Genomic DNA, 13,208 nt, shown 5'->3' with positions numbered 1-13,208 from the left:
ACCCTGGAGTCATTACGTGAGCCTGAGGCAGGGCCAGCTCCCCGGAACTCTGGGACTCAGAGACTGAAGGTACTTTCACCGGCAATGCAACAGCGACAGCACTGCGGGTGTCTGTAAGGGTAACGCTTGCTGGGGACCACTTCCTGCCCCAGGACACCGGCTGCCTTTCTACACTTTTGAGGAAGAGGAAACATTTTCAGCTTCTTTTGTTGTGGTTTCTTTTGACCAAATATTCAGAACATGTAGTTTTCTAGTTCAGTCTCTGGAACTGTATGAGCTCTAAGTAGGAGAAACAATGAAAAAGGATCACCCTGTGCTTGTGGAAAGAACAAACCAGAGGAAGATCATTTGCAGATACACTAAGGACAGCAGGCCCTCTCGATGGGTCTCCTTGTTCCCCTTCACCTAGATTTGGATCCTCTTGGGCTCCTTGTCCATGACCTCTGAATTCCTTTTCCTGCTTGTTTCCTGTCTAGGGGTAGAGATTTGTGACGCAGATTTCAAGTCGTTGGTGGGGCCTCGTTCCATAAACATTGCTTCTACCAGTGAACTAGGATTTCCAGCATCCCTGCATTTCCTTATACAACTCTTTTTAGGGAAGAAATTCCCTAGAAGGCCCCTGGCCTCTCCGTCAGTTACATCACACTCCTCTTTCCTGACTGCTTGATAGGGTAAAGGTGAGCTCTGGCTTGGGATGGTAACAAATTATAATCCTGGCCAGTAAATGACCCCGCATTTTTCCTTCTATCTCAAGTGACTTCTGGGTTCATGTGGTTCTGAGATCCATAGTCTTCATGGAACAATCACATTTACGCATTCGGTCATGTTGTTACCAATTTACTGTAAAGGGAAAGCTGGGCCTGAACCTATAGAGCATGTCGTCCCTGGGATGTCTGTGCACATAACACATGCAAAAGACTAGGATTGGTCCCTTATCTTACACCATACAAACTAACTCAAAGTAGATTAATGGATGAATTACTTAAATGTGCAACCTGAAACCATAAAACTACTAGAAGAAAACAGAGGAAAAGTCCTTGATGTAGGTCTTGGCAATGATTTTTTGGGTATGACACCAAAACCACAGGCAAAATTAAATATGTGATAGTACATCAAACTAAAAAGCTTTTGTACAGCAAAGAAACAAATCAACAAAATGAAAAGGCAATCTATGGAACGGGATAAATTATTTGGAAACCATATATATGCTAAGAGGTTAATATCCAAAATACATAAGGAAATTCTACAACTCAATAGCAAGAAAATAAGTCACTGGATTTTTAAAAATTACCCAAAGACCAGAATAGACATTTTTCCAAGGAAAATATACAAATAGCCAATAGGTATTTGGTCAATTTCACTAATCCTCAGGGAAGTACAAATCAAAGCCACGAGAGATCACCTCACATCTGTTAAGTTGCCTGATATATAATATACTAAAAATAACAAACGTTGGTGAGGATGTGGAAAAAAAGAAACTTTAGTGCACTGTCGGTGGGAATGTAAATTCATACAGCCATTATGGAAAACTATATGGAGGTTCCTCCAAAAATTATAACTAGTAGGATCCAGAAATCCTACTTCTGGGCATACATCCAAAATAATTGAAATAAGGATTTCAAAGTTATATATGCACTCCTATGTTAATTGCTGCATTATTCATAATAACCAAGATAGAGAAACAACCTAAATATCCATTGACAGTTAAGTGCATAAAGAAAAGTGATATATACATATAATGGAATACTATTCAGCCTTAAAAGAGAAGGAAATCTTGCCATTTGGAACAACATAGATGGGCCTGGAAGACATTATGCTAACTGAAATAAGACAGAGAGTCACATATTGTACAAAAACAGGAAATGGGCCTGATCTGGTCCATGGTGATACTTTGCCAGCCTGAATTTTAAAGGAATCCAGAGAGGAAAGGAAGGATCTTCATATACAGCTTAAAACATAAACGTATAGGTTGTCGCCACCCTGAAGTATGTGTTACTCCATCTTCAAAATGGGACAATATATTCACTTCTTAGGTTACTAGTACAGTGTCTGGTGCACACAGCAGGTGATCAGTAAGTAAAATTCCCCTCCACTCACCTAGTTCTGCCTATCCATGCCTCCCCTGAAATCCAACATAGTTTCATGGATATCTGAAAAATCCATATTGCATTGCCCATGTGGGAAAACATCATAAAAACACAACTTATGCTTATCCTTCCTAATTTATGTTAACTTTGTATCTTGGAGGGAGCACTTCTTTATTGAGGAAGGTCAGTTTTTCAAAACAAATAGGGTCATCCAAAAAAAGGGTAAGTTTATCTGCGGAAACAAACAAAATACTGTGGACCAATATGTGCAGTTGATATAGACAGCACTAGAAAACCATCTAAAAACATGTGCTCTGTTGTTAGACTAGGTTGAAATCCATTTGGAGCCAGCTGTAGAATCTCATAAAATACCACTAAATGCTCCTGCTCCTGAAGGCCCACAGGAGAATGGGGGCAGATGGTCGGAGGAGACAGGGACAATGCATGTGATATCCCTGCCATTGTCTCTCTCTGGGCATCTGGACACCTGGGTACCTGGGTAGATATTTCCCAGGTTCCGTTTCAGATAGTCTGGGCATGAGGCTGAACTCAGTGAGTGGGATTCTGGTAGCAGTGACAGATGCCTGAGGCCTGCACAGTCACCCAGCTCTCTTCTGCTCCAGAAGCCACCAAGGAGGCCACATGTCAGCGTAATGTGCCACAAAATTCAAGCCTGATTCCCAAGCCCCACATGGAGAAGAGTTTCTTGATCCAACGGACTTTGTGAGCGCAAACAATAAACCTGCATTGTGTTAAGTTGTTGAGACGTCAGGACATCTTTGTTACTGCAGCACATTTTTGCCTGTCTTGACTAATCATCAGATTATATCCTAAGAGTGAAGCAAATATAAAGACTGAAGAAAATTTAAGGAGAATTTAGTAAAATCTCTTCAAAATCACATTAACTTTTATGATATTAACAATGATATTTTTTCTATATTCACTTATTCAACAGATACTTATTAAGCACATTCTAGGTGCTGGAGACTCATGGATATATTACTTCCTATTCATTAGCCTTTAAATATGCTGAACCACCTGCTCTCTTAAAGAAAACAAATGACTACTGAAAGTATGTATGTTTGACCTTAAGTTGAAGGTCATACTACACACACACACCATACACACATACACACACTACAGACATACCAAGATGACTACAGATACAGGTCCTGTGGAACTCCAGAGAAATCCTTTTTTGCCCCCAGCTGAGATGTAATTGACATATAAGATTGGGTAAGTTTAAGGTATACATCATGATGATTTTATATGTATATAAGTATATATATATATATATATATATATATAGTGAAATGATTACAGTAATAATGTTACATCCATCACATCAAATTATAAGGGCATTTGTGTCTGTGAGTGTGGGAAAAAAAGAGGGGGAAGAAAGAGAGCGATTGGGCCCAAGTCTCTTTCAGTGTGTGTGTATGTGTGCGCTCACCATTAGGCTGGAATGGATTTCTCTGACTGGAGTGCAGGCAGTGTCCTTCCCCATGGAAATCCATCCCTGTCCACTCCCATCCCTGTCCACTCTCCTAGCTATCCTGTGCTTTGTCCAGCCAAGTCCAACAGAAACATAAAACTGCACTATATATAATTTCAGACACATTAATCTAGACACACTAAAAAATACAAATAAATCAAGTGCATTTTTATAACAAGTTATTTAACTCAAGAAGTTGTTTTAATTGTAATCCACACCACAATGATGAGTAAGATAATTAATATCTATAGACACTAGATGAAGAATGTGTTTACTGCTCCTAAATGGAATGCACCAAGTCTTGATTGTAGGGTGAGCACTTGGGGACAATCAAGTTAGAAGAGGCATCTCTGGGATTTGGAGGGTGGCCTGTCATGGGTTCTGTCCCAGACTCAGGGTGGGACGCAGAGGACTGAGTAGAGAGCTGGGCAGGGGCCCTGACCATGGAGGTCCAAGCTGAATTCAGCTACCAGACTGGACAGAGCTTGTGTCTGGGGATCCCCCAGCAGGGGATTGAGTATTAGGGTACTCATGGGACAAGGGCTGAACCCCCAGATATGGCTGGATGAGGGTCTCTCTGGGCCTGGAGACCTCAGGGAGCCTCACCCTCCTCTTATGCACATGGCACGTGTACATGCTCTGCTCTCTGTGTTGAATCAATATTGATTTCCCACATGGTATTGGCACCTGTGGACAGGAGTCACCATGGGAAGGGAATCACAGACCCTCAAATGACCTCAGGGATGAGCACAGGGACCACAGGGCTGAGTGTGAGTGGCAGGGCTGCCTGTGGGGCCAGGATGAGGGCCTTACCTCTCAGGTACAGCTGGAGGTATGTTCCTGGTTCCCAGACCATGATGATCTGGGAATACATGCTGGGAATATGCCATCCCAGGGGGAGAAAAACTCTGTGCCCTTAGCCCCCAAGTGGAGCCCCAAACAGGGGGTCGTAAAGAGGGAGCTAACAGCCAATTCACCCTCCCCAACCAGAACCAAGTCTGACCACCCAGAAGTCATACTATGGGTGACACTCATTTGGAAGGACATATTCTGGATGTCCCTTGGTCCTGGCACTCAGGCAGCATAGTCCCTCCCATTACTCTCCAAGGACAAGTATACATACCTGGGTGGTTCCAGGTACTGCTGTAATCTCCAAACAGAGTTGGATGCATGCAGCTCTTCCTGTGTCTGTGGAGATGGCAGAGTGTGGGGGGAGGTCAAGGCCCTTGCCATGTAGGACTTCTTGGGTGTAGGTTATGCCCTGCTATCTGCCCAAGCCCAGAAATATCAGCTGCAGGATATATACCAATATGAATCAATGAGGCTGTCTAGTCACTCTGAAGGAAGCACTAACTCTGTCCTTGATTTTATGTGACACTGGTTTCCTAGGAGCTGAGTCTTTAGAAAGAGCAGGGAAAGTGCGATACCGGTCCCAGGACACTGCTCCATTTGCTGATGTTTTTTTGGGTTGAGCTGAGCTGCAGGACAGGGAGGGACCCAGCCAGTCCTGCACACAATACTCCAGTGTCCATTACCACATGCCTGAAACTCCACATTATCACTCAGCCCACACCCTCCCCTTGGACACAATGTAACAGGCACCTGTGGTTCACTTAAAGTGGAAGATGTTTCTAATATGTCCTAGAACCCACTTCTCCATGTCCTTGTCACCCCATCTACAGGGAACTCCCTGGCCTGGGAAAAGGAAGGAAACAAGGGATGGTGGCCACAGGAAAGCATTTGTTATTTAAGGGACTTGTCTACTTGAGAAAAAACTTTGGAGAATGAAGTGCAGAAGCCCAAATGTGACACCTGCATCTGGCAAGTAATATGTGTGTGAGGTCGTAGGGGGGAAGAAAAGCAGGAGGAACTGAGGGAACCGCAGGAGGAACTGAGGGAACTGCTGTCTTTCCATATGATGGGTCGTGGAGTCCTCAGGTCCTATTTCACAGTCATCCCTTCTGCAAATGGAGAGACCACCTCCAAGGAGAGAGCGGGGAGGTATTCAAAGTGAGACAAGCCTGCCTGAAAGTCAAGTGGCCCTTGGCCCTCCTGGAAGATGAGGCAGCTCAGGGTTCCACAGGGAAAGTTCCAAGTGTGCCATGCATTACAGGTGGACTTCTCCGAGTGGCCAGGCTACACCAAGGGTGTGGAGAAGGACAGCATCCATGATTTGGTCTCCACTCCAGCCAGTCTGTGCCCTGGAGAGAAAGCCCAGCTCAACATCAGCAGTGTGCTCCCAGTGGGCACTGTGCTCAAGGCCACCCCCATTGTTGTCTAGGGGAGAAGCCCAGTGACTGGGGCATGACAGCCTGACACTCTGGAAACCATACCACCTTCATCTCCCACAGCCCCAAGACCAGAAAGATCCAAGCAGAGCTGCCCTCATGCCCCGGGAAGGCCATCTCCTAGGCCAACAGGGCTGTGGTTGGTGTGGTGGCTGGGCAAGCCCATCCTGAAGGCTGGCTATGCCCACCACAAGTATAAGGTGAAGAGGAATTGCTGTCCATGGTTGCAAGGTGTGGCCTTAAATCCTGGGAACAACCTTTCACAGGTGACAACCAGCAGCACATCAGCAAACCTGCTGGTGCAAAGCGGGTCTCACTGTTGCCCGCCAGACTGGCTGTCTTGGGGAACCAAGACTGCAGAAGAAAGAGAACTAGGGCTGGGGCTCCTTAAGATCTGTCTTCATGTCACTAAAAAAAGTCAGAGCAAACCTGAGACAGGACCCCCTGAAGGGATGACAAGCCTCCCCATTTCAAGGTGATCCCTGTGAGCATGTGCTGCCCACTCTCCTTCAATTCACGAAGTTCAACCTCATAGGAGCCAGTGTTCTCCTCTCCCCTAGTGCCACCCACTGACACCCCAACACACGCACCCAGCACACAGCTCATCCTACACCATGCACACCCCAATATGCCTCCTCTGTCCCTAACTGTTGTCTGTTAATTCTGTCCAGGACTCACGGGCGCTTCTTAGGCACAGACAACCACGCATATCAAAGGTGCTCCTGCCTTCCTCATAAGGGAAACCCCTAGTCCTGGTCTTATTACCTGTAAATCTGAACTATCAGCCCTCTGATCTGTTAATTCATGTGAGTGGAAGGGTCAGTCCCATAGCTGGGCACTCAGAGAGTTTAATTTTGAAGAAAGTACCATGAGTGAATGAAAAGAATATGTACTTTCCAATTACTTGCTGCATGGTTAAATATTGATTGGTCTACTTACCAAATATGTAATCACCCTATTTGTCCATTTCCTTTTGTAATTCTGACTATACATACTTGATATTAGGTTATTAAGTATAAACATGCTTAATACTGTTGTCTGTTTCTGATGAATTTTATATTTGAGCTTCATGTAGTGAATTTATTTATTCCTAATATTGGTTTTTACCTTATGGTTTATTTTGCTTGGTGTTAACATGACCACGGTGGCTTTAATTGTCTGCTATATATTCCCCATCTTTTTTGATAGTATATTTGTTTCTTTATATAATGTCCATGTTCAGTTTTGACAAAATTTTTTTCTTTCACAAAATATTCCAGTCTGAATATATCTGCCATTCTCTTATCATGTATTTTATGCATTTTCTCTTCCCTGATCAGTGAGGGAGAGATTCCTACACTAGGTTTATGGAAATGACCAAACACTTGAGGGCTGCACTCAGGAACAGAATAGTAAGCACGGGCTGTGAAGGCAAGCATTGTAGTAACAGGAGGGTGGCGTGGCACCCATTTTCTCTGCCTGGCACCCATAATAAGAAGGTTATTTGTCTAGAAGATCTTGCATAGAGGCAGAGTGGGTAGAGGGGGCTTGTAGTTAGGTGATTCAAGATCCTCCAGATTTTAGATAGCAAGGTGATACATAGTATTAATTTTAGGCCTTACACCAAACATCTCTTATTTGTTTACATTTATTATATGTATCAACATATTTAGACATTTCAATCATCTTATTCTATGTTATATATTACCTTAGCTTTTCTGTTTTTATGTCTTTTACCAAATAACTGTAAATACTACTTGTCTATTATTAAAATTCCCTTTTAGATTTTAATAGGTATAATTAGATAAATCAACCAGTTGATTTGAGCGATTCAAAGACCTTGGTATTCATGAATTCCAGTGAGCTCCTTTCCAAATCTCATATATTGCACCTCTGGGTTTTTAGCTAAAATACCTAGTTTTTATCTCCAAATTAGTTATTGCTGTTCTTATGATAACGATTTTGTTATTTTGTAATTTCATGCTGCCAGAATGGATCGATTAGAACCCTGGGTGAAAGAGTCTCTCTTTCACAGCTGTTGTGTGTGTGCTTCTGCTAGACGCCTATGATGGACACAGTGCTGTCCACCCTGATATCCTTTCAGGAATAAAGGGCTTGTTTAGAGGCTGAGACTGACAGTGCTACCAGCAGACAGCCTTCAGCTGTTGGCGCCTTTCTGACATCGCCCCACCACTCAGTGTTGTGGCACACTCCAGAGCACCCAGAGACTGGCCATCTTGCAGTATTATAAGCTCCATGTTTTGCCCCACTCAGAATAATATTTAAGACCATCTGATCTTTAGAACTCCCTGCATGGCTGGCTGAAGTCTGATCTTTCCACTGAGTCCTACCTTCTTCTTACTCCCAGATGTGGACTCCAAGAGCACACTAATAAATCTCCTGTCTGTAAATTTCTGACTCAGAGTCTGTCCAGTTATAATGCTCCAGTGAAATTACCAGCAGGGAAACAATTTCTGTCAGTGTCTTAGCTTGTGTACTCCTAGACATTAAGAAGAGGATAAATTCAGACACAAATACACTGGACACTAGTGTTAACCTTTCTCCACATTCTTAGGAGAGACCCTTTCACTGCCTAGAATGTGGGATCAGACAGATGTTACCCTAAACCTATGAGGTTGATTGATTTTCTATCCTTTTGCTTACTTGTGGGGATGGAGGGCAACACATGGCACAGGCTTACTGGGTGTAGTTTCTGTGTGATGCAGTCTGAAGCTCCGCCTCCTCCTGTGAAATGTTGGCATCAGTGATGTCTCCTCAGGTGTTTACAGTTCTGGTTTGCAGCTTCTTCTTACAGTTCTTGCAGGGACTTTGTTGGAAGCTTAGCTATCCTTTTGAAAGTATGCTTGCCTAGAATCCAGCTTAGAGACTGAAGCATGAGGGCTCAACATACATATTTTGAATACATTTTAAAAGGTAATTTTATTTATTCTGTAATTTCTTTCAAAGAGTGAAGAGAAAATAGATATGACTGAGTTTGTGGGAGCAAAATTGACATGTTAGGTGCAGTTTTTCTACCATATAGGAGTACCGGTTAGATCAAGTTGTTTTCAACCTACAGGTTTCAGGATTATCAGTGGAGAAACCAATCCTTGCCATCAGAAGAGCATCACCTGTTCTGCCTAAGCCTTGGAGCAGTACAGAAGCGGCTGCTGCCAACCTAGTCAGGAATTCACCAGGACATTCCCCTTGAGTAGTGATATTTCAGATCATAATTAGCAACGCTTCTCAACTGGACCCCACAACAATTTTCTTTAACATCAAAAAGACTTGGAAACAATGTTCCCCAGAATTACTGTGCTGCATAACATCTTTCTCTGCTAGCTGAAAAGCATCACTGCACTAAAAGATTTTGTTTTGCATTAAAAGATACATGTTTTGCACTAAAGAATTATATTGGAGTAAGTGCAAATGCTTAGCCTAAAAGAGGTAGGCTCACTTGAAGATAAAAGGCTCGTACTTTAAAAATTAAACTTCACTTTATTGTAAGGAGTAATTCAGAGTCCTCTCCTTCACTGAAGAAGATTAGCAAAGGACTGGGTACCAGTCTTCAAGCTGGAAGAATCCTGTGAGGTCATTGAAGGGAAATTTTCACTTTATATAAATACTGACCTTGTAAGAGATGGGAAAGAATGAGCTTTGGAAGAGGAAGACATGAATTACTTGAAACCAGGGCCATCTCTCCTCAATTTCCTCTATGATTAACCCAGCTCTGCAGTCAATAATTCTCTTTTCTTCCTTCTCTCAAGATATACCTGAACTGTCCTGTGCCTCATGCTAAATTGTTGATGACTGATAATGCCTTAATCTGATACCGCTTTCCTGCAGGATGCTTAAGTGACATTTGGAAATATAATTTTTTTACCAAAAATAACTAATTTGAAATAGAGATTTTTGGATGATTTGGTTCGATGTTCTTTTTAATACTCCTAAAGTCAGAATGCCTGTAATCTACCTGTGAGGTCTATGCCAATGTGGCCCATAGTTGATCAACCTATGACTAATATTCTCAAAAGGTTTTATTACATATCACCCACCAGTTATTTGTATAATCTTTGAATGGAAATTGAGCAACACGAATGAGCGCACAGTCAATTTCTATTGAATACAAACAACCCATGTGAGCATTTAAAAATCTGATCTTGGTGATGTTAGTAATCCTAGGAATAGTGTCAATAACTCATAAATTATAAAAATACCTTGAATTTACCAGATTGATTTGCTTTTCACCATATACTTACAGAAGACAGGCTGGATCAAGGATTTATTTTTTTACTGAATCCACCAGGTTTCAGGAGAGGAAATCCAGAAATGCAAAGAGAACATAAACTGTCAGTTAACTTGAAATTGAAGGGTCCAAACTCTCCATTAGGAGTTTGTGGGTCTATGCCCATCACAGAGTTTGCAAATCTACAGCCTCTTCCTCTTTTCTCATAGCATCTCCTGGATGCTAGGATAATGCAATATTGAATGTTAAATAATATAATATTCCTCTGTCCTTCCCCCTTCTGTGTGGTCCTACAGGCTGTCTGCTCTCCTCCATCAGTCACAGCCCCTGCTCGTTGTCTGATATGCTTCTCTTCACCTGTCAATTCTGTACCTGTTTCCATTTTCTCACTTAGTCCTTGGAATTTGAATTTCACAGAGATCTCTAACCCAATGATCACTCGTTATTGCTTCCATGAAAATCAAGCTACACAGTGACCCCTCTTGACCCGGATGACCTCTTAGAGAACCTTTCCTCACTCTGCTCTCCTGGCATACCCTTGACCTCTGAGCAAAGTTCATCTGTTTTACATTTTCAGACTGCCCTTTTCTCTTCCACCAAATAAAACAAGATTCCCCCAACTCTTCCTCTTCAAAAACCTCCTCCTTAATGTGGGATCCTCTAGGCCACCTCTTGGTTTCCAGTAGGAGTTACAGGCTTATCTTGTTCAGGTGAATCCTGTTCACAGCATTTCATCTGAGTTTAAGGTCTGGCTCCCACCATGTAATTCATCCTGCCCTCACTTCTAACTCCACATCTCCACAACACAGCTGTCCCTAGAACCCTTTACTAACACCCTCTCCATACATTTTAACATTATTCTCCTAAAACAATTTTAAATGTTTTAAATTAAAACTTATTAATTAAATCTTATTCTGGTATAAATTTGGATTTGTTAATCCAAATTGACATAATTAGTTGTTGATGATTATCTTAACTTTACCATAGATTCACCATTTACTCTTAGGCAAGTCATTTGATTTCTGGGTCTCATATTTCTCATCTCTAGAAGAGGCATTCAACATTGCCATGGACCAGTGAATTCTTTGTGCCACCCAGTGGCCTCCTTTTGATCAGGAGTGTCTATAGCAGTTATGGTATCCTCTCCCACAATTGTATGTGTGGTGCATGTGAGGGAGATAACTTGAATCTTTACTTTCACAGATATTCAGGTCAAGAAAAACTGTACCTAGAAGTTAGTTGGAGGAATTACACTCAAGGAGCCTCAGCCACACCCGGGACAGATTTAGATGATGAGATCCTAGCCTCTGTGCCGATGCTATAGTGGGATGAGACACTGGGGGACTTCAGGGAGAGGGAGTATATTCCTCACATGGGAGGGAAGTGAATCCTCGGGATCTGAGCATGGTTTGTGGTGGGCAGCCTTTCAAATGGTCCTTGATGAGTCTCACCTCCTAGTGTTTATGTTATTGTATAATTTTCTCTCCCAAGAATGAGCTGCACCTTCTAATACAGAATTCAGCAATGGTGATGGAATGCCATTTCTTAGATTAAGTTACAAAAAGATTGTGGCTTCCGTCTGCTCTCTCTCTCCCGTTCTCTCTCTCCGTCACTCTGTCTGAGGTAAGCCACCTTCCGTGTTGTGAGCTTCCTATGGAGAGGCCCACAGGGGGACTCTGGCCAAAATCCAGCAAAGATCTGAGCTCCCCAGCCTGACAACCTACAAGGAAGTGAATTCTGCCAACGCCTACCTGAATGAGTCTGGTTTGGACATGGATCCTTTCTCTGCCTTTTGATGAGACTGAAGTCTTAGCTAACACCTTGATACTGACCTTTTAAGAGACTCATCTGGAAAATGCCTTTAGGCCATGTCTAGATGCCTGGCACACAGAAACAGTGGAATAACAATTATTTTAAGCCACTAAATTTTGGGGTAATTTTTTAATGCAGCAATGGATAACTAATATCCAAAATAAGTTAGATAAAATTACTCTAATGTAATCTCTACTTCTGTACTTAAGAGCAAGAGGAAGCCATTTCTAATTGATAAAAAGTTAAAAACCATTGAAGCAGTTTGCAATAATTTGGTATTTCTTTAAAGTACTGTAATTTTTGATTCATAACAGCAGCTGTGTTTATCTCAGTACAAGGACAAATAAAATATGTATGCAATAATGTCTTAAAGTCCAGACTTCATTGCCAACACCCAGACATCATGGCCAATGATTGCAGTGGATCCTAAGTGAAGAAACATTGAATGTTGAGCTTGCAAATGAACTGTCATAAAATATCATAATTGTGACAGTCATCACCATTCTCCCTGATTTCTAACTTAAAATTCGGGCTTAGCATCACTACTCCACATCATACTTTTCAAACATCTAATAAAATAAGATCATCAAGAGTTTTCTAAATAGCTGTTTAAATTTGTTCTTCTTAGTGACATCTGCTACTAGTCCTTCATCATCTGAACTCAAATCAACAGAATCTATGGACACCTGTTAAGTACAAAGCACTGATGTTTATAGAGGCAAAAGGTAGAGTGGCCTAGTCTCTGTGCCCAAGTAAGTGGCAATAAATTAGTGATGAGAAGATGCTACACAAATGCATCTAATACTAGGCAGAAGATGTCAAATGCCACAGAGGGATACCAATAAAGTGACATAAGAACTGAATCCATAGGGACTTTGGAGCTAGTTAGGAGGATCAGGGAAGATGACATCATCCACAAGAGCTCAGAGTCCTTGTGAGCTCCATCCCTGGCAATGGATGACTGTGCAGCCTCAGGGGAAAGGGATCCAGAACTCAGGGAACAGCTCTCCTGGGTCATCTCTTCTTGCTGCCAATGCTCATCACAGTGCGCTGACCTCAGGGCCCCCTTTACCCATCCAGCCTATACCCTTCTTTAGGTATGAAGCTCCAGTTTCCCAGTCCCTTGGTGCCTGATCATATTTCATTCCCCACATGTGATATTGCTCTCAGTCAATATGAGACATGCAGCCACATTTCCCAAGCCGGCCCAGCCGGTTCCCCAGCCTCCTTGCTTACTCTGGAAGGTAGCTCAGACAGAGGTGACATTTGCAATGTGCCTTGAAGGACAGTGGACATGAGGG

General features: G+C 42.5%; 1 pseudogene; it reads left to right on the top strand.

Moving 5' to 3' along the window:
• The first annotated feature begins 5,641 nt into the window (after positions 1–5,641).
• LOC118908779 (60S ribosomal protein L8-like) lies at positions 5,642–6,245 on the top strand (annotated as a pseudogene).
• The last annotated feature ends 6,963 nt before the right edge of the window (positions 6,246–13,208 follow it).

The sequence above is a fragment of the Manis pentadactyla genome, chromosome 18 (genome assembly GCF_030020395.1).
Source record: "Manis pentadactyla isolate mManPen7 chromosome 18, mManPen7.hap1, whole genome shotgun sequence".
In the NCBI taxonomy this organism is placed as follows: Eukaryota; Metazoa; Chordata; class Mammalia; order Pholidota; family Manidae; genus Manis; species Manis pentadactyla.
This window is presented reverse-complemented; position numbering and strand designations above follow the sequence as displayed.